The sequence below is a fragment of the Aquarana catesbeiana genome, linkage group LG05, assembly GCF_042186555.1.
Source record: "Aquarana catesbeiana isolate 2022-GZ linkage group LG05, ASM4218655v1, whole genome shotgun sequence".
Lineage (NCBI taxonomy): Eukaryota > Metazoa > Chordata > Amphibia > Anura > Ranidae > Aquarana > Aquarana catesbeiana.
In genome coordinates this window covers 131,980,439-132,007,314 of record NC_133328.1, presented here as the reverse complement: position 1 = coordinate 132,007,314, position 26,876 = coordinate 131,980,439, and the positions used below count along the sequence as shown (strand labels likewise).

At 40.9% G+C, this 26,876-nt stretch overlaps 1 protein-coding gene across 4 annotated transcripts in view; it reads left to right on the top strand.

Annotated features, from left to right (window-relative positions):
- TBC1D5 (TBC1 domain family member 5) overlaps positions 1-26,876 on the top strand; it is an 842,416-nt gene that overhangs the window by 111,499 nt on the left and 704,041 nt on the right. For 3 of the 4 annotated variants that reach the window (XM_073630202.1, XM_073630199.1, XM_073630200.1), the window contains one exon: positions 5,132-5,212. The exons of the other annotated variant lie outside the window; for it this stretch is intronic. The gene's annotated coding sequence lies outside the window, so the exon portion shown is untranslated. The remainder of the gene's footprint in view (positions 1-5,131; positions 5,213-26,876) is intronic. 4 annotated transcript variants of the gene reach the window in all.

Genomic DNA, 26,876 nt, shown 5'->3' with positions numbered 1-26,876 from the left:
TACATGTTTTTGGTAAAAAGAAAATCCCAATAAGCGTGTATTGATTGGTTTATGCAAAAGTTATAGCGTGTACAAACTATAGGATATATTTATGGAATTTACATTTTTGTATTGTTTTTACCATTAATGGTGGCGACCAGCGTTTTTTTTTCTTTTTTTTTTTTTTTTTTAGCGAGACTGCGACATTGCGGCGGAAAAACCTAGGTGACACTTTTTGGGGACCAGTGACACCAATACAGTGATCAGTGCTAAAAAAAAAAAAATGCACTGTCACTGTACTGATGACACTGTCACTGTACTAATGACACTGTCAGGGAAGGAGTTAACATCAGGGGCAATCAAAGGGTTAAATGTGTTCTATGGGAGTGCTTTCTAACTGTGTGGGGGTGCTTTGATTGAGAGAAGACAGAGATCCGTGTTCCCCTGTCACAGAACAGTGGTCTGACTTGTTTACATAGGCAGACCGCTGTTCTACCTCTCCCCAGAACAATCGCAAGGTGCTGGCGAACATTGGGTCTACTGGACGGCATGCGCACGCACTCCAGACACGGTGCGTGAAATCATGTACAGGTATACGATTTCACGCAGGAGAGCCGCCCCGCCACAGTATATCTGCGTGGGGCGATCCAGAAGTGGTTAAGGCATCCTTTGTACTGTCCTTTGCTTTGCAGCAGTGAGCCATTCATCTTTCGTAATACATAGTTCAAGGGTGCTACACTTCACTAGAAATGTTGGGGATGTAGGTTTTTTCCCTGCCCTTAACCACTTCAGCCCCGGAAGATTTGGCTGCTAAATGACCGGGCTATTTTTTTGCGATTCGGCCCTGCGTTGCTTTAACTGACAATTGCGCGGTTGTGCGATGTTGAACCCAAACAAAATTGATGTCCTTTTTTCCCCACAAATAGAGCTTTCTTTAGGTGGTATTTAATCGCCTCTGCGGTTTTTAATTTTTGCGCTATAAACAAAAGAATAGTGACAATTTTGAAAAAAACGCAATATTTTGTACTTTTTGCTATAATAAATATCCCCATTTTTTTAAAAAAAAGCTAATTTTTTCTCAGTTTAGGCCGATATGTATTCTTCTACATATTTTTGGTGGAAAAAAAATCGCAATAAGCGTATATTGATTGGTTTACGCAAAAGCTATAGCGTCTACAAAAAAGGGAAAGACTTATAGCATTTTTATTATTAATTTTTGTTTTACTAATAATGGCGATCTGCGATTTTTATCGGGACTGCAATTATGGCAGAGACATCAGACACTTTTGACATATTTTTGGGGCCATTGGCATTAATACAGCGATCAGTGCTATAAAAATGCACTGATTACTGTATAAATGTCACTGGCAGGGAAGGGGTTAACACTAGGGGGCGATCAAGGGGTTAACTGTGTTCCCTAGGTGTGTTTCTAACTGTAGGGGGAGGGGACTGACCTAGAGGAAGTGACGGATCGTGGTTCCCAGCTAATAGGAACTCACAATCTGTCACGCCTCACAGAACAGGGATTTGTGTGTTTACACACACACTTCCCTGTTCGTGCCTGCAATGGCTCGTGGCCGGCGGACATCGGCACCCCCGCTGCGCAGTGGGCACATGTGCGCCTGCTATCCTGATCCCGCGAGCCGACGTATAGCTACGACAGCTTGCGGGATCGTGCCGACCAGCCGCCGTCAAATGACGGCGGCTGTTCGGCAAGGGGTTAAACTCCCCTCTATGTTATCCTATGTGTCCATGCACACATGGACGTTGTTAGCAGGTTTTCAGCATGGGAGTTTATAGGCTTTGCTAGGTTCCAGTACAGTTCTGTGCAGAAAAAATGCAGCATGCGCTACTTTTTTTTTTCTGCATGGGAAACTGACTGCACTGGTGTGAACTAGAGCCATTGGAATACATGGAAAACACTGCATGCATTTTTAATGCAGAAAAAAAGCACACGGAACTGCATCTGGTGTGAACTAGCATTAAAATCTCGTTCAGTAGCGGGAATTCTGATCACAAAAACGCTGAACGTTGTTAAACGCACATAAACGCGTTTAGCACTTCAACGTTTATTTCAATGGGCAGAATAAATTACTATTCTGGCCAATGAAAAAAACTCCTAAACTCTGCTAAACTCACCTAAAATGTTTTGAAAAATTGCAACATTAGGTGAGTTTAAAACACTGATTATCTCCAGTCAGGATAAACAGCGTTTACAAGAAACCAGTGTGCATGAGGCCTAAAACTTAGTTTGAGACCAATATCTGGTTACTTTGACTCCTCCATGCAAGTCCATATGAATCCAATGTGCTAATGCATCAACGCAAATTCACTTTTTTTAGTTTTGTATAGAGTGAGGAGGAGTTAAATGTTATTTCAGCTTTTTATTTCTGCCTTTGACCTCATTAGGAATATCTTCCTTCACTTTGATAACAGCATAAAAAATGGTGGTTGGGGAAGGGGGTTCAATGTTTTCACTGGCACAGAAAGGCGCCAACAGCAATAAAAACATTTTCAAAGGTTCTAAACTTTTTTCCCTCTTTTAAAAAAAAGTTTTTTTTTTGTCTTTGTCTTCATCCCCTGATAAGAAGGGAGGTAAATCTTCCCGATAGGGACTAAGATAGCAGTAAAACCCAACAGAGGTAAAACATTAACAAAATTGAAATGTTTTTGCTGAATTTGGGCTTTTAGAAAACAGTCTACCTAAGGCTGAAACAACTACTGGCCTATTATACCTCTGGTAGAAAAATCTCTGCATCTGAGTTCCCAAGTCTAATTTCCTGCCATGATAATTACATGGGGGGGTGGGGTTTCAAAAGTTAAGATAAAGTGGGAAAACAGTTCAGTTGGGGAGAATTATCCTCAAAAGTGTGCATTGGCAATAAAAAGGGGGCCCCCTCCACAGCCCATCGCTCCCGTCAGCGCAGGGGGGGGGGAGAGCAGACAATCATCACTGGCAGTCACCAGCTAACAGCTCAGTGAGCTGTGAGAACTGAGCGATCGGTGGTGTTTGATCGCTCGGTTCTTAGTGTTAGAGCTGGGGGGGGGGGGGACCGATGCTGTATCCATCTAGGTAAGTATGATTTTTTTTTTTTTTTTTTTTTTAATTTCCATACTTTTCTTTAAGCATTCCCTACAGCCTTTATTAATCTTTTCAACACAGAATTCCAGTCTCAGGGAACCCCTGCTACAAATTGCTATATCTGCAACTCATGATACATTAGTGTGATGGTCAGTGAGAAGAATGATCCTTACACTTGTGGTCATTGGGAAGAATTACCCTCTTACAGATAGCCTAAATGATCAATGGTGTCAGTGGGAACTTGTATGAGAGGCAGAAATTGCTCAAAGAATCCCTGGTAACCTCTGGAGGAACCCTGGTTGAGAAACCCTGCCCTACACTCTTGTGCTGGTGTTTTGCATTGGTTTGGGACTGAAATGAAAAATTCAGATGCAGTCGTTCTCAGAACCACTTTGTAATTATGTGTGTGATGCAGTACTAGATTGTATCCACAGGTGGCACTGCAGTTGAAATATTTAATTCAAATGTTTGGCCCTAGTTAAAGAGGAACTGCAGTCTGCTCACATAATTTGTAATAAAAATGTCTTTGCCATTCTGAAGTTTCCCTCCAACCACTTTGCATATTATTTTATATAAACTGTGATTCTGTACTTGCCAAATATGCTGCAGAAATCTCCCTCCACTAAGTCTGGCTGCAGCCATTTTAACTGTGGGCAGCTGCATTTATACAGACACAGAGAGGCTCACCTCCAGCTCTGCAGCCCTGCAGCTTTCATTGGCCCTCTTATGACTCATCTCCCCCACTCCCTTCCTGGCAAACTCTCGCAGAGTGAGAGAGAGCTGTGCATGATGTCATAAGCCCTTAGGCTAGATACCAGACAAGAAACAGGAAGTGGGCTGTATAAGGTATTTACTGGCAGAAGAAAATTTTTTACTATCCAAAGTTAAAACAACAAGGGCAGAAGATTTAATAGATGGAAAGTTGAAAAAATGACTGAAGTTCCACTTTAATCCAGGAGCTGTTGGTGGGTTGAATTCTGCATGTTACTATAAAGGGTCAAAAGCAGACAGGGCACGTTACTTTGAGCGATCAATATTTGGTCAACATCTTGGAAAGTGAAATCTATTGCAGGCTCGGCCATCCGATTCTGGGAATGTGTTGTGTCAGGTGCCAGATCTGCCCATATTTTTTGCAGCTTTATGCTTGGCTTCGTGCTTGCAGGAGCTCTTGACACCCATACTCCATTTGCAACAAGTTTTATTTAACGCTTACAATATTTAGGCAGCAGTTACCATGTTAGAGACCATAAAACCACAGTAAAAATTGTATGTTAAAGCACAGTAAAATCATGTATTGTAAATGCTTACTTAGGCCTCTTGCGCACTGCAGCTTGAAAAAGCTCAGTACAGCTTATTTTTTTTACTGAGCTAAAATACAGCCCATTAATTGTAATGTGCCTATGCACACAGGCGTGTAAACAAGTGCTGTACGTTGTTCATTAAAAAAAATAATAGAAAAATCTGCATTTTTGGTCAATAATTTACACCTCATGCGCGCAAATGCCCATGCCCATTAACATATTGTGAATGCGAAAATAAGTTTTGTGCGCAAAATTGCGTGAAAGCATATGTGCAAAAAATGCTTGCAAATACATACAAAAAAAAAAAAAACAACTGAAAAAAATAGATGTTCAAACAGGAGTATCATGTGCAAGAGGCCTTACAGTGTGTTTCTTTTCTATAATTTTTTATTATTTTGTTTTTTGCAATGTGCTTTGAACTTGCTAGAAAATCGGACTGCACCAGCAGAGTCAAATCCCCAGCGTACTTCTTTCACATTAAAGCCCTCTACTCTTCTTGCAGCATCCAATTACTGTTAGTCCTGGACTAGGATCTCTTCTCAACAGCCTATTTAACATGTTATGTAGCACCAGAGGGAAAGGGAAATCTATAAAGTGTCACTTGAGTGACAGCTCTGAATCTGCTGGGGCTGCTGACACTACGTCCAAAATGGTGGCTCCCAGCAGCAGTCTCAGGACTTTTTGGATGTCTACACAAGGGGGGCTTTTACAGGTAATTTAACATGCAACATACTTGTCTTACATTTCGACTTATGGCTTCCTCACTTAGGTCCTGGTGACGTCACTCAGCCTTCTGATGAGATTCTGGGAAAGCTGAAGATCTAAAACCTTGTGCAAGTTGGGGTGTAAGGTGGGTAATTTTTTTCTCTTTTTTTCTTTGTGTTTTTACGATCAGTGGGTGTTTACAAAGTAGCGGTGCTTTGCTTTTTGATTTATTGCCTGATTTAACCACTTGGCGACCAGTGCACAACGTCGGCACGATGGCACGGCTGCGCAAAAGGGTGTACGTCCCCTTTAAGAAGCAGCATTGTGGGCGCGCGCGCCCCTGCTGCGTGCTCTGTGCCCGCGGGACCCACGGACTCGATGTCAGCCGGTGTCCCGCGATCTTGTCACGGAGCGGCAGAACGGGAAATGTAAACCAGGCATTTCCCCGTTCTGCCTAGTGACATCTGCCTGTCATCGGGAGCAGTGATTGCTGTCATGTCCTAGGTAGCCCCCCCCACAGTTAGAATCACTCCCTAGGACACACTTAACCCCTTGATCGCCACCTAGTGTTTCACCCCTTCCCTACCAGGGTCATTTATACAGTAATCAGTGCATTTTTCTAGCACTGATCGCTGTATAAATGACAATGGTCCCAAAATAGTGTCAGAAGTACAAAATTGAAATTGTATCACAACACAGAGTGGTACTGTGGATACATGAAAGGTACACTTGTGCCACGTCCTACAACTATTATTTAGACTTAAAACACAAGGAAGAGGGACTTTGGACTTTCCAGGCACGACTACAAAAAGTATCTATAAAAAATTAGTTTTATTGAAAAATACAAAAAGGACATCAATTAAAACCACAATTCATTTATGTATAAGGAAGCGAAAGCTATACAACACCATCTAAATGCACAGCTCTTTGGACATGAGGAAAAATTATCCCAAATAACAATCGGTCCGAGAGGATGGCTGGATAGCAGATCCGCAATCAATTAGTTCATGTCAGGTAGATATTCAATACTCAACATGTTTCACGTGTCTTCACGCTTCTTCAAGAGCGGAAAGATAAATTGTGGCTATCAAAATACATAACATAACATATAATTAATACATAAAACCCTGAAACCCAGCACCTAAAACGATGCCATATACTCCATAATCACACAATTTTCTGCAGGCTGAACCAGTGCGGTATAGCGTAGAGACACAACCCCAGAAGGTGATGAAAGGCTACCATGGGGGCGCACACAACATAGTACTGGATGGTAGCTGAAAAGTGTAACAATATAGAAAAGCTTCATACAAAAAAAGTTGTAGATCCAACAATAATAGGGAAAAGAAGGGGGAGGAATAGGGGAAGGGGAACGGGGGAAGTGGGACGGGATAAAGGGGAGAAGGGGAAGGAGGGGGGGGGGAAAGAGGGGAGAAAGGAAAGGAGTAGGAAAAGGGAGGGAGAGACAAAAGGAGGATATATCTATAAAAGTACTCACAACGTATATATATTCTAAAATCATGAAAAATATGCCCGCAGGTTAGGGAAGGGCCAGCAATGTGGTATAGCAGCACACGTCGGGATGAATCTGGGCTGATAATATGTCCTATGGAGGGACCTTTCTATAAAGAAAGAACCAACTTAAAAAGGGGTGATCTACATGCCTACAATGTTCATAAGGTTCACAAAGCACATAACAAAACTCACTCACCAGCAGCTCAGAATGTAAAAAAGTGTATATATTGCCTGTCAGTCTCAGATCTATATATATAAGTATAACAGAAGGGTTCAGAAGGTCAGAGATAATTAAATGGATGCCAAAGCCAAGGAGTCTCAACAGGTAATCTAGTGGTACTTATGCCTAGAAAACAAAGAAGGAGCAAGATGGGGAGTCAGCTATGAAAAAGTTTGCCCAAAGAATATATATACACCAGTAATCCCTATGTTGTAGCTGCTACTTATGTAGAGATAAGGGTATCTGGATGCCATGGACCATTAGCCTCCGACGTGTGGTGCCTTCCCTGCGCTGGATCGGGTTGCACACAATAAACAGGACGCCCTCCTATTTGTGTGTGCGTCCCATCCGTGGTCACCCAATCGGCTTCGCCAACGTGACGTCATCCGGACCGGCCGAATGCTCCCAGTGCGCATGCGCGCCACCCGACCCGGATCGCCGTCAGTGTGGATGACGGCGAATCCGACGTGAGGAGCAACACGCCGCACAGAGCAACAACAGCCGGCATGGTGGATGGGAGATATCCATCCATGCCAGCTGATGTAAGCGTCACATCAGCAATGCTGGTGTGACTCTGGGCAGCCGCATGGCAGCCAAGAACCCACCTCTAGGTGGCGCCCGCACCAACCACACTGGAACAGCACCACAGGGAAAAGGGAACACAATACAACAAATAAAAATAACAAGGGATAAATCATCAGCAAACATTATTAAACATTTTAAGCAGTTTATAAACCTAAGCATCAATAGTCTTCATAAATGAAATTAGAGCTTGAATATCAAGCTCTAATATGTAAATAGTCCAATCAGTTTCTAACAGTGTTCTAGATGTAAGTACACATAGAATTGAAGAGATATGGACACACACAGCAGAAGTCTGTTGGAAAGGGTATATGAAGAGGAATGCCACAAGGAAGGGGGAAAGGGGAAGAGGAGAAAAATGTCAGATAATTTACCCCCGAATCTCTAATATCTCAAGGGCACTACTTCTCATTGAGATATACATAAGAGATACTGATTCAAAGAAAGGGTTTGTAGGACTGAGCTTCATTTATGCCAGGAGCCCGGGTTGCATTCACGCGTTCTATACAGAGTGTTTCTTGTCTCAGTGTTTGTTTGTCCCAATCGCCACCCTGGGGGTTCCTAGGAATCACTGCAAGGGCGATGAAAGAAACCACCGAGGTGTCGAATCTATGGTAGAGGTCCAGGTGCCTGCTCACTGAGGTGATCATCTTACCCCCACCCGAGTAGTAAATATGGTCCTTAATACGAGAGCGAAATTGTCTGATGGTTTTCCCAACATAAAAGGCTTGACAATTACATGTCATTAGGTAAACTATACCCTGAGTTTTGCAATTCGCATGGAAGTGAGGGGTAAAGATTTCCCCATTGGGTAGTTCAAAACAGGTACCTGTAGGAATCCAGGGACAAAAAGTACATCTCCCACATCTAGTAATACCTTTAGGGTGGATTTGTGCTGGAGAATCATTACAGTAGTGACTAGATGTAAGTTTATCCCGTAAGGATCTGCATCTACGAAATGTAATAGCTGGAGTAGGAGTTACATATTTGGCCAGAATTGGATCCTCACGTAACAGAGACCAGTGTGTAGTTAAAATGTTGCGTAATTCTGCATGATGTTGAGAGTACTTTGTAATGTATCTTACCATTGAGTTGGATTTAGGGATCTTATTCTGATACAAAAGGGAGTTCCGTGATTGTCGTAGCGCTTTATTGTAAGCGCGGCGAGGGAGTGATTTACTGTAGCCTCTTGCCCTCATGTGGTCACGGAGTAGATTGGCTTGCCGTTTAAATTCCTCCGGTGTGTGTGCAATTTCTGCGTAGTCTAAGGTACTGTGCGTAGGGTATACTCCGTATGAGGGTATGTGGGTGGGCACGCTCCGCATGCAGGAGGGTATTCCCTGCCGTCTCCTTGCGGAACAATGTGGAAGCCAGCCGGCCATCACTATCCTTGCAAATCGTGAGATTAAGGAAGGTGATTGTAGATTTGTCACTACACACTGTGAATTTTAGATTAAACGAGTTACAATTCAATCTTTCGACAAAAGTATTTAAACTTCCCATAGAACCTGACCATACAATAAAGATATCATCAATAAAACGCAGCCAGCACATCACTTGGCTCGTGAATTGTGATAGATTGTCATCTGAAAAAATAGCACATTCCCACCCCCCAGGTACAGATTGGCGTAGGTGGGCACGCAGCAAGTGCCCATGGCCACGCCCTGTACCTGGAGGAAGTGGGACTCATTAAATGTGAAACAATTGTGCGTGAGAATGAACCGCAACAGTTCCAGAATGAACTCACAATAGTCCCAGCGATGGTTGATGGTGAGTTTGTTCACGAAGGAAGGCACGTGCTGTCCTGATGCCCTGCTCGTGAGGGATGCTCGAGTACAAAGCCTCCACATCCAATGTCAAGAGCAGGGCATCAGGAGGCACGACCATCCCTTCAATGTGTTTGAGAAGATCCAATGTGTCTCTGATATACGAGGGTAGTGACAATACATGTGGTAAAAGTATAGAATCGACCAAACGGCTGGCATTTTCCGTAAGGGACCCAATCCCTGATACTATGGGTCTCCCAGGGGGTTTGGTCGAGTCCTTATGCACTTTAGGGAGTGCATAAAATGTGGCCATTCTTGGATGGCGTATGTTCAAAAAATTGTAAAGATCCTGGTCAATGAGGCCTTCCTGATGGGCGGAACCAATGATAGTCAGAAATTCTGTTCTATACTGATCAATCTCAGTGGAATCAATACATCTATACCATGCCCTATTACATAGAATGTTCATAACCATGTGTTTGTAGTCAGCTTTGGTCATGAGGACAATATTCCCGCCTTTATCGGCGTGTTTAATCACCAAATCAGGGTGATTCTGTAATTGTGTGATTGCTTATACCTGTGCCTGAGTAAGATTTCTATGTTTGGGCATTACATTCATTTTTCTGACATCATTGATCGTGCCCATCAGGAAGCCCAGATATTGGAGTTGGTCATTAAATCGGGAAAGCGCTGAGATTTTGCTCTAAATGGATTTTTAGGGGCAGATACTGAAACACTAGAATTAGAAGTCATTGGGATATCGGCCTGGCTGGATTGTTAATTTTCGTCTAATAATAACATTAGATCCCGGAGGGCCCGAAAGTCCTCCATTGTAAAATTTTTAACTTGTTCAGAAATTTGCTTATCTTGTACAGATCGAACCCGGTCATTATCAAACAAAAATGTATATGTGAGATTCCGAGAAAATAAACATAGGTCCTTAATGGTTTCATATTTATCAATTATCGTGGAGGGGCAGAAGCTCAAACCCAGTTGGAGAACCTCTATTTGGTGAGTAGTGAGGGAGTATGGTGTAAGGTTAAGAATGTCCAGATTGGTATTCACGTGGGAAGTGGTGTGTGAGCTGGTGTCTGAAAATTGAGTGACGAATTTCTCGTTTGAGAGACATGTACATCCAATGTACTTTGCCGAAGATGTGGGACAGATATGTTATTGCTAGAAGCATTCTGATATGCTGGTTGTATATTCTCAGCGGCAGTGGCCCCCTGCAAAGGAGGTCTGCCCGTGTCGCTGACAATTGAGGATGGATTCGCATTCACCGGCATATTTTGTGTCTGTGATTGTGAATTAAGAAGCTGGATAGCCTGAAGGGCTGTAGCCCCCAAATATTTTCCTGGTGGGTGTCCATTAGTGTTTAAACTAGGAGAAACATCATTAGAGGGCCTAGTGTGAAAAAGAGTGTTATCTGAAGGAGGACGTTTTTTGAAATAGGGTGTATAAGACCCACCACCCAGATGCCGCTTACGTGCTCCTTGATGAGAGTGATGTGTTGTAGAGTTACTTTTCCTGGAGGAAGGCTGTGAAGGAACGTTTCCCTGATTTTTTCATAGTACGATGTCTTGTCCTAGACCCTTTATTTTGGGAGGGCAGCTGCCAGTGATATGCAAAGCCTTCCATGAAGGCCAGTCTATCCTTGGATAGCTTATTTTGTTTCTTGTAGATAATGTCTCTAGTGATTCTGGTGACAAAATCCTTGATATCTTGCCACCGTTTAGTGTACAGGGCATGAGTTTTTATGCTCTCATTAGAAGACTGTAACGTTACAATCTCCTGGTCAAGTGTGATAAGTTCAGATTGATATTGGGAGATGAGGAGTTTCATCAGATTATTACTGCTGGTCGTGAGTGCATTCTCCCATGCTACCTTAAACTCAGTAGTAGTAGTTTGGAATGAAGGATATATTTGTATCCTGAGTCCCAAAGGGCTTATGTTTTCCCGGACGTATTTATTTAGGAATTCTATGTGCCAGTAAAGATTAGCTTTCTTTTTCAAAAGGCGTTTCATTTTCGCCATATATTGATTAATCCCGTTTTCCTGTTCTGTGTCAACGTTACAATTTGTTTGAATTTCTGACATATACCCCGTCCATGCTGTGCCTACAAAGTCAATAGGTCACCCCTTCTGTGTGATATACTAGGTATAGTGAAAAGAAGACTATTGATCTAAAAAAGGGGAATATCCACTAGTAAAGAAAAAAAGTTATTTGAAAAATAATTAGCAAACCACTATTTGGTTCCCACAGCCAAAAAGTTACTGGGGACCATGGGCCCGGGTGCTACCACAGTGGTACTGTGTATACATGAAAGGTACACTTGTGCCACGTCCTACAACTATTATTTAGACTCAAAACACAAGGAAGAGGGACTTTGGACTTTCCAGGCACGACTACAAAAAGTATCTATAAAAAATTAGTTTTATTGAAAAATACAAAAAGGACATCAATTAAAACCACAATTCATATATGCATAAGGAAGCGATAGCTATACAACACCATCTAAATGCACAGTTCTTCGGACATGAGGAAAAATTATCCCAAATAACAATCGGTCCGAGAGGATGGCTGGATAGCAGATCCGCAATCAATTAGTTAATTCTTCCGGGGCTGAAATGGTTAAACTTGTATAGATTTATTAATAAATCTGCACCAGATAACATGAAGGAATAAAGCGCCAATTTTTCATCTCTGACTTTCTAGGGTCAGCTTACCCTGCACTTTTCCCCTGTGACATAGTTATAGATTTATTAGGTTTTTGTGTTCATATTTATTTGGAGAATACCACCTATTTGTCTTTCTGGTAACCAGTGGTCGCTGCTGCCTTGTTGTGAATAGAAGGAAAAGGTATACTGTTTTTACTTCCACAGTAATTGGGATTTTAACAGTTTTGTGAATCCATGTAACAGTCTTCAGTTGACATTTGTAGAACTAATTTAAATGGACTGAAAAGAAAAGCATGTTCACAAGTAGAAGGCGCTTAAGTAATTTTTCTTTCATCCTTTCAGTAAATGTGTGTACTGCCATTAATATTATATGCTCTATGCTCTTGTTGGAGTAATGTAAAACTCCAGGTTTACACACTGTGAACAATGTCATTTTGTGTGGGATGCATAAACATTTCAGAGTGGTAGCAAAGCCTATCATTTCACTGGTTGTTAGGCTTTACTATGAAATTAAAAGGATAGCAGTTGCTTAGTTTAAAGTATAACTGTGGCCAGGCCATGCTAGATTCTCATAATTAAGTGCATTTAAAAAGCAATAAATAAATGTTAAGGGCTCATTTACACTTGCGATTGGGAGTATGATAAAATCCTGCAGTTGAGCTGCGCTTTTATACCGCCCCTCGCCTGCTCCCCCTTTTTGCTAGAGAGCCAGTGGCTGGGGGTGTACACATGCCTTGGCCCCAATGCTTTGCAACCACAGCAGGAATTACATCCCTTGCCTTCAAGTTAATGGGGCTGCGCTGCAATGGCCCCGCAACTGCGCACGTTGCTCCCAGTTGCAGCATGGTTGTCTGGAATTTAGGGGGTTAAAGCAGGTGATAAGGACACCGCCTCCTCGCTGCTTGTCTAATACTCACTGAAGAATGATCTGAATGTGGATTGCACTGCAGAGAGCAAAGCAGGTATAAACAAGGCCTAAAAGAAGCTCTTACTGACCTTTGTGGCTGCTGCACTCTGTGCATCCAGAAAGTATTCACAGTGCTTCACTTTTTCTACATTTTGTTATGTTACAGTCTTATTCCAAAATGGGTTACATTCATTATGTTCCTCCAAAATTCCACAAACAATTCCCCATAATAACGAGAAAGAAGTTTGTTTGAAATCTTTGCAAATTTATAAAAAAAAAAAAAATCCCTTGTACATAAGTATTCGCAGCCTGTACTCAATACTTTGTTGAAGCACCTTTGGCACCAATCACAGCCTCAAGTCTTTTTGAGTATGATGCTACAAGTTTGGCACACCTATTTTTGGGCAGTTTCTCCCATTCTCCTTTGCAGGACCTCTCAAGCTCCATCAGGGTGGATGGGGAGCGTCGGTGCACAGCCATTTTCATCTCTCCAGAGATTTTCAATTGGGTTCAAGTCTGGGCCATGGCTGGGCCACTCAAGGATAGTCACATAGTTGTTCGGTAGATACTCTTTTGTTATCTTGTCTGTGTGCTTAGGGTCATTGTCATGTTGGAAGAAAAACCCTTACTCCAGTCTGAGGTCCAGAGGGCTCCAGAGCAGGTTTTCATCAAGAATGTCTCTGTACATTGCTGCATTCATCTTTCCCTCGATCCTGACTAGTCTTCCAGTTACTGCTGCTGAAAAACATCCCCACAGAATAATGCTGCCACCACCATGCTTCACTGTAGAGAGAAACAAGATGTTACCCCAGCTCCACTGCCATTATAAGAGTCCACGAACTGTGATTCGGTGCTCTAGCCAGGGCGTTCAGGCCCCACAAGTGCAATTCTCGAATCAAGAAGGCTGGCAACTCGGATGCTCTTGAATAAAAGTACTTTATTTGTTACATGGGTACAGGATACATGGGTACAGGATATATATTCTGACGCGTTTCAGCTATGAAGCCTTCATCAAAGCATGCTTCACTGTACGGATGGTATTGACCAGGTGATGACGGTGCCTGGCTTCCTCTAGACATGGCGCTTCTCATTTAGGCCAAAGAGTTCAGGCCAACTTTTGTTTCATTAGACCAGAAGAGAATTTTGTTTCTCATGGTCTGAGAGTCCTTCAGGTGTCCTTTGGCAAACTCCAGGCAGGCTGTCATGTGCCTTTTACTGATGAGTGGCTTCCCTCTGGCCACTCTACCATAAGAGCCGGATTGGTGGAGTGCTGCAGAGATGGTGGTTCTTCTGGAAGATTCTCCTCTCTCCACAAACACTGGAGCTCTGTCAGACTGACCATCGGTTCTTGGTCACCTCCCTGACTAAGTCCCTCCTCCCCCGATCGCTCAGTTTGGCCGGGCAGCCCGCTCTAGGAAGAGTCCTGGTGGTTCCAAACTTCTACCTTTTTATGGATGATGGAGGTCACTGTGCTCTTTGGGACCTTCAATGCTGCATACATTTATCTGTACCTTTCCCCAGATCTGTGCCTCGATCCAATCCTGTCTCGGAGGTCTACAGACAATTCCTTGGACTTCATGGGTTGGTTTGTGCTCTGACATGCACTGGTAAATTTGGGACCCTTTATAGGTAGGGGTGTGCCTTTCCAAATAATGTCCAATCAACTGAATTTACCACAGGTGGACTCCAATCAAGTTATAGAAACATCTCAAGGATGATCAGTGGAAACAGGACGCATCTGTGCTCAATTTTGAGTTCATTGCAAAGGCTGTGAATACTTACAGTCAGGTCCATAAATAATGGGACATTGACTCGATTCTAATCTTTTTGGCTCTATACACCAACACAATGGATTTGAAATGAAACAAACAAGGTGTGCTTTAACTGCAGACTTTCAGCTTTAATTTGAGGGTATTTACATCCAAATCAGGTGAACGGTGTAGGAATTACAACAGTTTGTATATGTGCCTCCCACTTTTTAAGGGACCAAAAGTAATGGAATTGATTAACAATCATCCATCAAACTTTCACTTTTTAATACTTGGTTGCAAATCCTTTGCAATCAATTACAGCCTGAAGTCTGGAACGCATGGACATCACCAGACACTGGGTTTCATCCCTCGTGATGCTCTGCCAGGCCTCTACTGCAACTGTCTTCAATTCCTGCTTGTTCTTGGGGCATTTTCCCTTCAGTTTTGTCTTTAGCAAGTGAAATGCATGCTCAATCGGATTCAGGTTAGGTGATTGACTTGGCCATTGCATAACATTCCACTTCTTTCCCTTAAACTCTTTGGTTGCTTTCGCAGTATGCTTCGGGTCATTGTCCATCTGCATTGTGAAGTGCCGTCCAATGAGTTCTGAAGCATTTTGATGAATATGAGCGGATAATACTGCCCAAAACACTTCAGAATTCATCCTGCTGCTTTTGTCAGCAGTCACATCATCAATAAATACAAGAGAACCAGTTCCATTGGCAGCCATACATGCCCACGCCATGACACTACCACCACCATGCTTCACTGATGAGGTGGTATGCTTTGGATCGTGAGCAGTTCCTTTCCTTCTCCATACTCTTCTCTTCCCATCACTTAGGGACAAGTTGATCTTGGTCTCATATGTCCATAGGATGTTGTTCCAGAACTGTGAAGGCTTTTTTAGATGTTGTTTGGCAAACTCTAATCTGGCTTTCTTGTTTTTGAGGCTCACCAATGGTTTACATCTTGTGGTGAACCCTCTGTAATCACTCTGGTGAAGTCTTCTCTTGATTGTTGACTTTGACACACATACACCTACCTCCTGGAGAGTGTTCTTGATCTGGCCAACTGTTGTGAAGGGTGTTTTCTTCACCAGGGAAAGAATTCTTCAGTCATCCACCACAGTTGTTTTCCGTGGTCTTCCGTGTCTTTTGGTGTTGCTGAGCTCACCGATGCATTCTTTATTTTTAAGGATGTTCCAAACAGTTGATTTGATCACACCTAATGTTTTTGCTGTCTCTCTGATGGGTTTGATTTGTTTGTTCAGCCTAATGATAGCTTGCTTCACTGATAGTGACAGCTCTTTGGATCTCATATTGAGAGTTGACAGCAACAGATAAATGCAAATAGCACACTTGAAATGAACTCTGACCTTTTATCTGCTCCTTGCAAATGGGATAATGAAGGAATAACACACACCTGGCCATGGAACAGCTGAGCGGCCAATTGTCCCATTACTTTTGGTCCCTTGAAAAGTGGGAGGCACATATACAAACTGTTGTAATTCCTACACCGTTCACCTGATTTGGATGTAAATACCCTCAAATGAAAGCTGAAAGTCTGCAGTTAAAGCACATCTTGTTCTTTTCATTTCAAATCCATTGTGGTTGTGTATAGAGCCAAAAAGATTAGAATTGTGTTGGTGTCCCAATTTTTATGGACCTGACTGTATGTAAATGCAATTTTTTTTTTTTTTTTTTTTATTTTTTTTTTTTATAAATTTGCAAAGATTTCAAGTAAACTTCTTTCACATTATCATTTTGGGTTATTGTTTGTAGGATTTTGAGAAAAATTATGAACTTAATCAATTTTGGAGTAAGGCTGTAACATACAAAATGTGGAAAAAGTGAAGTGCTGTGAATACTTTCCAGATGCACTGTATCCTCAAATGTTGAAGTGAAAGCTTTAATTCAGCTCCTTCCTGACAACTAAGATTTGGCGGCCTGACAGTCTTCTAATGTAAAGAGGGGAGAAAGTAGAGTACCGAGGCTTGACTTGAAAGACAATGAATAACTCGGCAGTAGCTGTAACTAAAGAAGTCAAAAGGGCTCACTTTAAAGCAGTTTTAATGCTTTATGGCAATATGAAAACATCTGGATTGTCCATTGCCTGTCTACAGTTCTATGTTAAACATTTTTCGTTGGAACCCTTTTATACAATAGGACACCAGGTTTGTGGGGTAGCACTGAAATTAAACAATGACACACAAACAATGAGAGTGCCTCTGTTGAATTCCAACAAATACAAAGTTAAATGGGACTAGAAAAATAATGAAAATGTGAGTGATAATAAGTTGCAACTGATGATGAAATTTATGACAAAACGAGTTGGGTGGAGCCGGAAGCCGTGGCATCACCACATAGGCGCTCAGTGCTGAGGATTCAGGATATTGTAGTTTGAGAAGCCATTTCACATGTCATATTGATGTGAGTGTTATTTTACCGTTTTTAAATAAAAGAAACCAACTGGATTTACACTATTGGGAGCTTCTTCATATGCCTTGTGCTATGATGCTTGCTGGAGATGGAGAGGTAACTTTGGTATCGGCTGGAAATTCTGTGCAGTGTTCCATTAAGATTCTCATAAGCTCAGTCTGATTTCTCATATGAGTGTCACATTTTTTTTTTTGGTAAGCCTCTGTGTATTTTGGTGGAGAACACATGGTGTTGCACACTTATTGAACAGCAAGTGAAGAAGATCATAGTGCACTTAAATCACTATTACTACTTACATTACTATTTGTGATTTATTGTGGACTGTATGTCACTCTTGCTTTTGGACTTTGTGTTCTAATTTTTCACTCATTTAAGTGCTGCATTTATATGTATATATAACTAAAAACTGTAACAGAAAGACACACATGGTGCTAAGCAAACATACTGCACAGTGGCTTAGAGATTGGCACTTCTGCCTTGCAGCACTAGAGTCCTTGGTTCATATTCTGGCCAGGGCACTATTTCCATGGAGTTTGCATGTTCTCCCTGTGCTTGTGTTGGTTTCCTCTGGGTACACTGGTAAAAGACAATGTTCAAAGACATGCTGGCATATTATTTAGCTTCTGCCCAAATTGGCCATAGTATGTGTATGTATACATTTTATATAGGGACCAGGGACTTATGTGAATGTACAACATGTAAATCGCTGCATAATTTAGATAGAGCTGTATAGATACATGTAATAAATAAATACATAAAACAAAACGTGATTCCCTGGTGACGCAGGAGAGCCAAAATCACAGTGAAATATGAACAAAATGCTGAGGCATATGACAAGATCACTCATTCAAGGTCCATCATCTGGAAGCTCGACACCAGGGTCTATTGTGCCACAGGGAAGATTGACTCATTACACAAAATTAATTTAGAATCCTCTTCAGAAATATAATTTGAAATACATTTAGCTGGAGTGGAAGGCTCTGAATATCTAAAAAAAAAAAAAAAAAAAAAACAAAAAAAACAGTTTGAGAACTTGGAGACTCTTTCAGTTTGCAAATACCTTAGCAGACACCTATAACTGGTCAAAAAAGGAACGTAAATGGCTTGCTGTCATATGCAAGAGGTCTGTAGCTGTAGAAAATGCTGGGTGCTAGGTAAAACTGCAAAAGACATGTAGCTCTGTGCATATGGCTTCATGTAAGGCAGTTTAAAAAAAAATAATCAAGAAAGGAACATTCCAATATTTTGTAGGCCATTTTAATAAAGTAAGTACAAAATGCAGTAGCCATTGCAATCAATCAGAACCCATCCAAGATAAAATGGCGGCAGATATTGTTTCTCAACCACTTGTTGACTGCAATATGTATATATACGTTGTGGTCTGCAAGTGGTTCACTGGGAATATAGCTGAAGGTATCAGCCTTATTCCCGGTACCGTTTTTCAGCAGGCGGCCGGCTTTCTCATGAAAGCAGTCAGAGCGACTCATAAACCGCTGGAACAGTTTTCCGAGTGGGGTGTGCGTCAGTTCGTCAGAAAAAAGATCCGGCAGTGCAGTCGACTGCTCCCAAACACTCTTTGATCAACTCTATGGCCTTGGAGGACTGGAGCGACGTCTTTTTATAAACCGAAAAACCTTTGCTTTTAAAGGTAAAGAAGAGATTTGGGGTCTTTTGACCCCATATCTCTCCATAAAGAGGACCTGTCATCCTTATTTCTATTACAAGGGATATTTACATTCCTTGTAATAGGAATAAAAGTGATCAAAAAAGAAAAAATAATAATCAAAGGGACAGTGTAAAAATAAAAAGTAAAATAAATAATAATTATAAAAAATTTAAAGCGCCCCTATCCCTCCATGCTTGTGTGCATAAGCAAACACATATGTAAGTAGCGCTTGCATATGTAAACGATATTCGAACCACACGTCAGGTATCGCCTCAAACTTTAGAATGAGAGCAATAATTCTAGGGCTAGCCTTCCTCTGTAACTTTAAACAGGTAACCTGTAAAGATGTTTAAAGCGTCACCTATGGAGATTTTTAAGTATTGTAGTTTGTCGCCATGCATGCACAGTTTTAAAGCATGACATGTTAGGTATCTATTTACTTGGCGTAACATCATCTTTCACATTATATAAATAATTGGGATAACTATTGCATTTTTTTAAACATTTCTTAAAGTATATATTTTCCAAAAAAATGCGTTTGCAAAACTGCTGTGCCAATACCATGTGACATAAAAAATTGCAACGATCGCCATTTTATTCCCTAAAGCCACTGCTAAAAAAAAAAAACAAAAAAAAATGCTTGGGGGTTATAAGTAATTTTCAAGCAAAAAATACTGAATTATACTTGTAAACAAAAAGTGCCAGGAAAAGCCTGGTCGGCAAGTGTTAGACTGCAGTAAATAATGTGAATGTCCTGTGGTGTATTAGTGTTGTGGTTAATAGTTGGACTGCTGCTAGGTGAAAAGGTGTATGTGCCTTTAAAAATTATAATATATACTGTATGTGCTCAATGCAATGACATAAAAAATGTAAACAAAACTTCCTACAATACCAACAATAAGCTCATATACATGAAAGTTTCAAAGTAGTGAAAAAAAAGTTCATAAAGTTCTGTAATTCTTCAGTGCCATTGTTTCTTTAAAAGTGCAATCCGTGCAATAAAATATGAGAAGGTGGTAAAAGTGCTGTGCTCGCCTTCCTTTCGTGCCCTCACTAACCAGCTTTTTATAAAAGTATCGCCTGTAGTAAAAAAAAATCTTATGTTTAATCATATTTCCCCAAACATTCATCGCCCTGTTTTCTCAGCATCTTGTCACTTTATAAAGGGAGACCTTTATCTACTGGCTCCCCAATCCCTCATTTGGATCCCTTAAAATCTCATACCCTCAAATACTTCCCCCCTAAGTAAAGGTACTTGGATAGAACCAAGGCCAACTTTAAAATACACTCTTATGCCCCGTACACATGGTCGGATTTTCCAACGGAAAATGTGTGATAGGACCTTGTTGTCGGAAATTCCGACCGTGTGTGGGCTCCATCACACATTTTCCATCGGATTTTCCGACACACAAAGTTTGAGAGCAGGATATCAAATTTTCCGACAACAAAATCCGTTGTCGGAAATTCCGATCGTGTGTACACAAATCCGACGGACAAAGTGCCACGCATGCTCAGAATAAATAAAGAGATGAAAGCTATTGGCCACTGCCCCGTTTATAGTCCCGACGTACGTGTTTTACGTCACCGCGTTTAGAATGATCGGATTTTCTGACAACTTTGTGTAACCGTGTGTATGCAAGACAAGTTTGAGCCAACATCCGTCGGAAAAAATCCTAGGATTTTGTTGTCGGAATGTCCGAACAAAGTCCGACCGTGTGTACGGGGCATATTACCTATCACGTTAAAAAAGCCCATGTTGACCGAATCCTGAAGTAAAACTTGTACGGAGAAAAAGACCACCTGAGCACATATATTGGCACCAGACGTCCCACGCGGGCCCTTCAGTATTATACCATTTTGTTTTTTTTTCCATCCTGATATGGAATTTGCTTAACCTGCTGATAGGGCTCAACATAAGGTCTATTTGTGTATGTACATTTTTCTTTTCACTGTGCAAGAAATAGACTTTTAAGCTCCTGGTCTATATTGACACTAGGTAATCAATCTGATGAGGACTAGCTATTACTGTTAAGCATTGTCTTGTTATAACAAAACACTTGTACAACTTTATACTACTATCAAGCTATATTTGTACCTGTATTTTCTCAAATAAGGCTCAATAGGCAAATCCTTGACTCTTCACGTTTCCACCAGTTAAACGTGATCATAAGAGGAGAATAGGACATTCATAGCATGATACCGTTTAAAAAGCTTTTTTATTAAAGAAAAGCAGTTTACAATCACATGGTACATCTTTGTTAAAACGCATGTAAAACAACCGTGCAATCCACGGTTTGCATTCCAAATTCAGGATGTGACGTCACTGGAAGTCTGCATCAACTAATGCATTTCGCTCCGCTTCGGAAGCGACATCTGAGGTTGGAGTTTTCTGGTGCAGTAAGATAGCTCCACAACCGGGAGTGATGTGAGGGGAGTTCCGGTCATAGGCTATATAATGGCCGCATGTACTGACACTAGAGGCCTCTGAGAATGCGCTGTGATGTGAAATGTGTTGGGTGGAGCCGCATGGCTTTGTGGTGAGTATGCATTCTATCTGCTGGGTGGAAGGTGCTTCACATATTTTAGTGTCTGTTGGAGTTTTGGTGAAGGAAGTCACTCAAATTAGAACTGTGCAATATACTTTTACACTTTATTGTTTTATGATTATATATATCACATATGTACTTTTTGGTGGACTTTGATTTATATTATTTAATTTCACATTCTATGAGTATAACTTTGTAGCGCTGTAATTTACAGTTGTTATGTTAATCAGAATCCATGTTGTTCTAGTGTGGGTTAATTAAGTGAATTCTGGTTGGTTACTACAATCGCTGCTCATTTCTACTAGCGGTTTGCTTCTAGCACTCCGTATTCAATAAACCAGATAATATTCCCCAGTCTCTAGTACATAAATTCAACAGTGTTAAAATAAATTATGGGTTACAGAGAGGGGGACAGAGAAATTAAGACATTAAAAAAAAAAAAGTCGAACAGAGCAGAAAACTACAGTGTAATACTTACAAGTAAATGCTCGTTGTATATGTGTATTGATGGCTGCATCCATTGTAAAGGATTTGTATCCTCCAATGCAAAAGTCCAAATAGGAGGATTCATGATATGTTTTTTCTTTTCTTTTTTAATCCTGATATTTTTATATTCAGTGAATCTCTAAATCTTGGACAGAAATACATGTGTAGTATATAACGGCGAAAATAAAATGACTCGTTACTGAAACAATTAAAATTATGCTTTATTAAGATAAATTGCAAGTGCAATCTTGTGCACAATAATTGTGGAGACACTGCAGATGTGAAACAAACATAAATTCTATATTGTTTAAGCATCGTTTGGCACATAGTTATAGTTTTTGACTTGTTTAGTTTTTAGATGCCTAAATGGCTTCTTCATGCCTTAATACCATTGGACAGCTGTAGTGCTACCGAACACAGCAAATGAAGTGGACTTACCGTACAGGCATTTCTAGTAGTGAGCAGCAAAGAAGCATGCTTAATACCGCTTTTAAATTAAATAGTAATTTAATTGTTGATAAGAAGCTTTACAATTCATTTTATGGTTGAATTGTAGATTGTTTAAACAGCATTTCTTTGCCTATTAAGCTAATTCAATGTATGCCATGCTTATTTAAACTTTGTACAGCAAAGAACATTTTTATTTTTTTTTTGTATTAATTAGTTGACACTGTTTGACCCGAATAATGAATATCGGAGAGTGAAAAAGTGAATAGGAAACAAATATTTTGACGATAAGAATAATAATACGTACTCACCATAGATATTAAACAACTGGCATGAGGCGTTGTGTGTGATGTCCCTGGGTAGTTTCTGATACCCCTGTGCTGGAAAATGTTAGGATTTGCTGATCTTGCTATGACATGTAATGATAGTAGTGTTTTGTACTGTTTTAACAGTTTGGAAAAAAACTTGAGGCTAAAAAACATCAATATTGTTGCAGAAGGGACAGGAGGGCCCTGCTCATAGAGCTTACATTCTAAAGGGAGGGGGTGGTGGTACAAAAGGTAATAGATGCAGGGAATGATGTGATGGGGGGTCAATATCACCTGACACCTGATACCATGCAAAACGGAGCTTACACAGGGTTAAGAAACAGCATTCCAATGGAAATGTAGGACTACAAAGTTACGGGAAGCGTCAATGGCTTGGGATAGTAAGTTGGGGGGGTGAGCTATTAAGAGAATCTGTCTCTTTGCCCTGAGTTGGCAAAGAGACAGCCTCATTATTTATAGGTCACTTATGACCTGTCTAAAGTTGGCCATAAACTGGCCGATTTTTCTTAAAGTGAATTTTCACCCTTAGAAGTTTTCTCCACTCTGTCCGTATCTTTTTTTGTTTGTTTATTATTTGTATTATCAATTTTTTTTTTTTTTTTGTGAAAATTCCTGGCTTTCCCTTTATGCACATCACTCGCCTAGGCAAATGACATGCACTATGCTCGCTGTGCCTCCTGGTATATGCATGTCATATTCCAGGGGGCATAGTCCTTCATGGACAAAGGAGAAGGGAGGTGGACCTAGCACGTGTCGGCCCACCAGCTACACCCAGGAGATCCAGCAGCCTTATAATGAAATCACACAAGAATCTGCTGGCGTGGAGAGAGGCGGACTCTGCCGGAAAACGCTAGATCTGCTGGGTGGGTGAGTACCCGAAATGTGTGCAGCGTCTGCAAAAAGAAACTAAGAAGCGGAGGGGGAAGATCTGCATTAACCGCTTGATATCCACGCTATAGCCGAATGACGGCTACAGCACGGACCTTAATTCCCGGGAGGCCATCATATGACGGCCTCCCCTGTGCACGCGCCCTGCACGGCGCGCACCGAGCGCGATGTGATCACCGAGTCACTGAGACTCGGCTGATCACCGATCCAAGTAAGGGGCCGGTCCCGGCCCCTTACCATGTGATCAGCTGTCAGCCAATGACAGCTGATCACATGATCAAAACAAAAGCTCTGTGATTGTTTTTTTTTTCTCCTCGCGTTGACCGTGCGAGGAGAAAAAAAAGCCGATCACCGGCTCATTAGCAAGGGACATCGGTCCCGAAGAGGGGGAGGCAATAATTCCTCAATTGTGCCACCAGTACCCCCTGCCAGTGCCCACAGTGCCCACCAGTGCCACGTATCAGTGCCCATGAGTGCCAACTATCAATGCCTACAAGTGCCACCTATCAATGCCCACCAGTGGTGCCAATCAGTGCCACCTAGCAGTGTTGCCTATCAATGTACCAGATCAGTGCCCACCAGTGCCGCCTCATCAGCGTACATCAATGAAGGAGATAAATTACCCTTTTTAAAATTTTATTACAAAATATAAAAAAAAAAAATTTTTTTTTTTTTTTGTTAAATTCTGTCTTTTTACATTTTTTTAACAAAAAATAAAAACCGCAGAGGTGATCAAATACCACCAAAAGAAAGCTCTATTTGTGGGGAAAAAATGATAAAAATTTCATTTAAATACAGTTTTGTATGATCGCGCAATTGTCATTCAAAGAGCGTCAGTGCTGAAAGCTGAAAATTGGTCTGGATAGGAGGGGGGTTTAAGTGTCCTGTAAGCAAGTGGTTAATATTGAACAAAATTTTGCAAGTGCAGAAGAGTTCTAGTCCAAATGATATACATACTGTTCACAACACAAATTACCAGTGACGATTAACCCCCCCTAAAATTGTGTCTTATAAAACGATATTTTAATATCAAACTTTTTTGTGTGCCATAATGCCAATTTCTCACTTAAAGCGTAACGCCACTTTTATTGAGAAAAAACATTCCCCTCTGGGTGATCTATGTACATTGCAAGGATTACAACAGTTGCAGATTCCTACCTTTTGTTATTTTGAAGAAATCTAAGTGTGTTTGTCTGTGCCTCTGTTCCGAGTGGGTCTATTGGGAGTGGTTTCATAATTATCAGTCAGCTGTGGCAGCTGCAGGGCACTAATGAGGAAATCTGCTGGGCCTGCATCCCTTTAGATGTGTTCCTATTGGAAATATCGCACCAAAAGTTAAATTTTTGTTGCAGGGGATGCCTGAAATCTGACTTGCATCTTAGGCAGACTTCTGTGAAAATTGGTGAGCCAATCACACAAGCAGGAAATTATGTTTCTGGGGAGTGGTCAGTACACATTCTGTGTACAGAACAACTCCATGTAGCCATATTGCTTTGCATTGATAAAAAATTATAGCGGCTGCAGATTGAAAAGGAAAGATCTTTTTTAATAAAATTTAATCACAATATGACTTCTATCGCAATTGTACACGCTATATTATTTTTTCTTTATTTGCTATTTTTTTCCCCACAAAAGTGGAGTTACCCTTTAGATAAAATGCTACTTTTTTCTTTCAAAGTATAACTAAAGACCGTTTGGATGAGGTGGTGAGAGGCTAGAACCACGGTCAGGTTTTTATTGTTGCTTTTGTCCCAGTTATGAAGATTCTCTCTAATCATTGTTATCATCAGGGAATGAAAGTCAGGTTGAATCCAAAATTATGAGCTACCACTGGAACAAGATTAGAAGGAAAATCCTCACAATTATTTCCCATGACAGCTGTTCCTGGGGATTTCCCTCACATTGGAACAAAATCCTCTCACTTCCTCTTTAGTCTATAGGACAGGAAGTGAAGGGAAATCACTTGATAAGACACAGATGAAAAAAAAAAGAAAAAAGTTTTAACCCTCCCCTACTCTATCCAGTAGGGGACTATACAGTACTTTAATATAATTGTGCAACCTGCTATGATTTTACTCACATACAGTTGCCTTTTTGACTCTTCTTTGTGATTATGTAGTGTGACTTTGGATGTGGTTAGCATTTTCTATGGAGCCAAATCACATTGAAATTGCACCAAAGTAACGAACCAAAGAACTCAGAGAAGTTTACCCTCGAAATACGTTAGCTTGTGTCTGCGCCACGTGATGTCAGATAGTTCACTGGAGCTATTGGTCACACATCTAGCTGAAAATGACTTGCCTTTTGGATCTATGAACTTATCACTGAGCATCGCTTGCGAGTATAATTACTAGTAAAATGACTTTATTAATTCATTAAATGGTACATTTGGTAGTGCAAGAGGTTGGTACACCCTTCTTGCTTCTTACATAATATGTGTGACCCAAAAGACCAGTGTTAGTGTGCCCAAATATTGTCATTGTCATCCCATGCAGTATCAACATGGCCATATGTTTTCACCGTGGCCACATGTAAGGTCACAATGTAGTCATTATGATTCTATTAGTGAAGTCCAAATTGCAGCAAATTCACTCCACCAGCAATTATTTGGAATAGAAGTTTATATTTTTCTTATATTCTCTTTGCCAAGTAGAGCACTGATAACAGTCTTTAGTAAATATGAACAACGGCTTGGCTGATAGCAGTGGCCACAAGGCAGGGCTTCCACTTAGATCAGATTACCTCATATGTTTGCCTATAATATATGTAAAGCCAAAAGGTTTTTTCTAATATATAGAAGTGTCCAAACCCCTGTCTAGTTTAAATTTTGCTGTCTTTGCTCCTACTGGCGAGAGTGTCCTTATCTATTTATCCTGGGGGCCAGTATCGCTGGCACAAGAAGTGGTAGGAAATGTTAAATTTTACAAAGAGCTGCTATTTAGTGTTTTTTTTTTTTAATACAAGGTTTGCTTTAGACCCCTTTCTCACTAGCAGACTGATCAGGTCCAATTGTCATTTTTTCAGGCGGACCCGATGGAACTGCCCGGTCTCCTCTATGGAGCGGCAGGTATCAAGGCACATGTGTCTGTTGACATCTGACCCGATCCTGTCTGCGAAATGGATCAGATTTTAGTTGGGTGTAAATGGACAGGTGGGGATCCAAGGACAGGTTCCCCCGCTGAGCAGGTGTGGACTCCAACGTAGCCCTCTCCATGTGGATTGGCCCTAATGAAAGAAAGAGACAGAACATCCCACATGCATCTTAAACACAATGAAGAAAAAAAACAAAAAAAACTTTGCTTGTCTGTGATTTGATTAAATGAAATTAACCCCCAGCTTGGGCATTTCTAAAAATACAGTCAAATGCTATCAAACCTTTTTATGTTTCGGAGACTTTAATAATTTTATACATGACCAAATAAATCTTATGGTATATGTTTATTTATATTCCATAGAGATACAGCTTAAAGTAGGCTATATGATAGTAGCTGTCTGAAAAGCTGTAAGGAAGCCCATATTATCATACAGTCAGATTACTCCTTTTAATTTTACTTAGAAAATTGTACTAGTAGACCGATACTGCTGAATT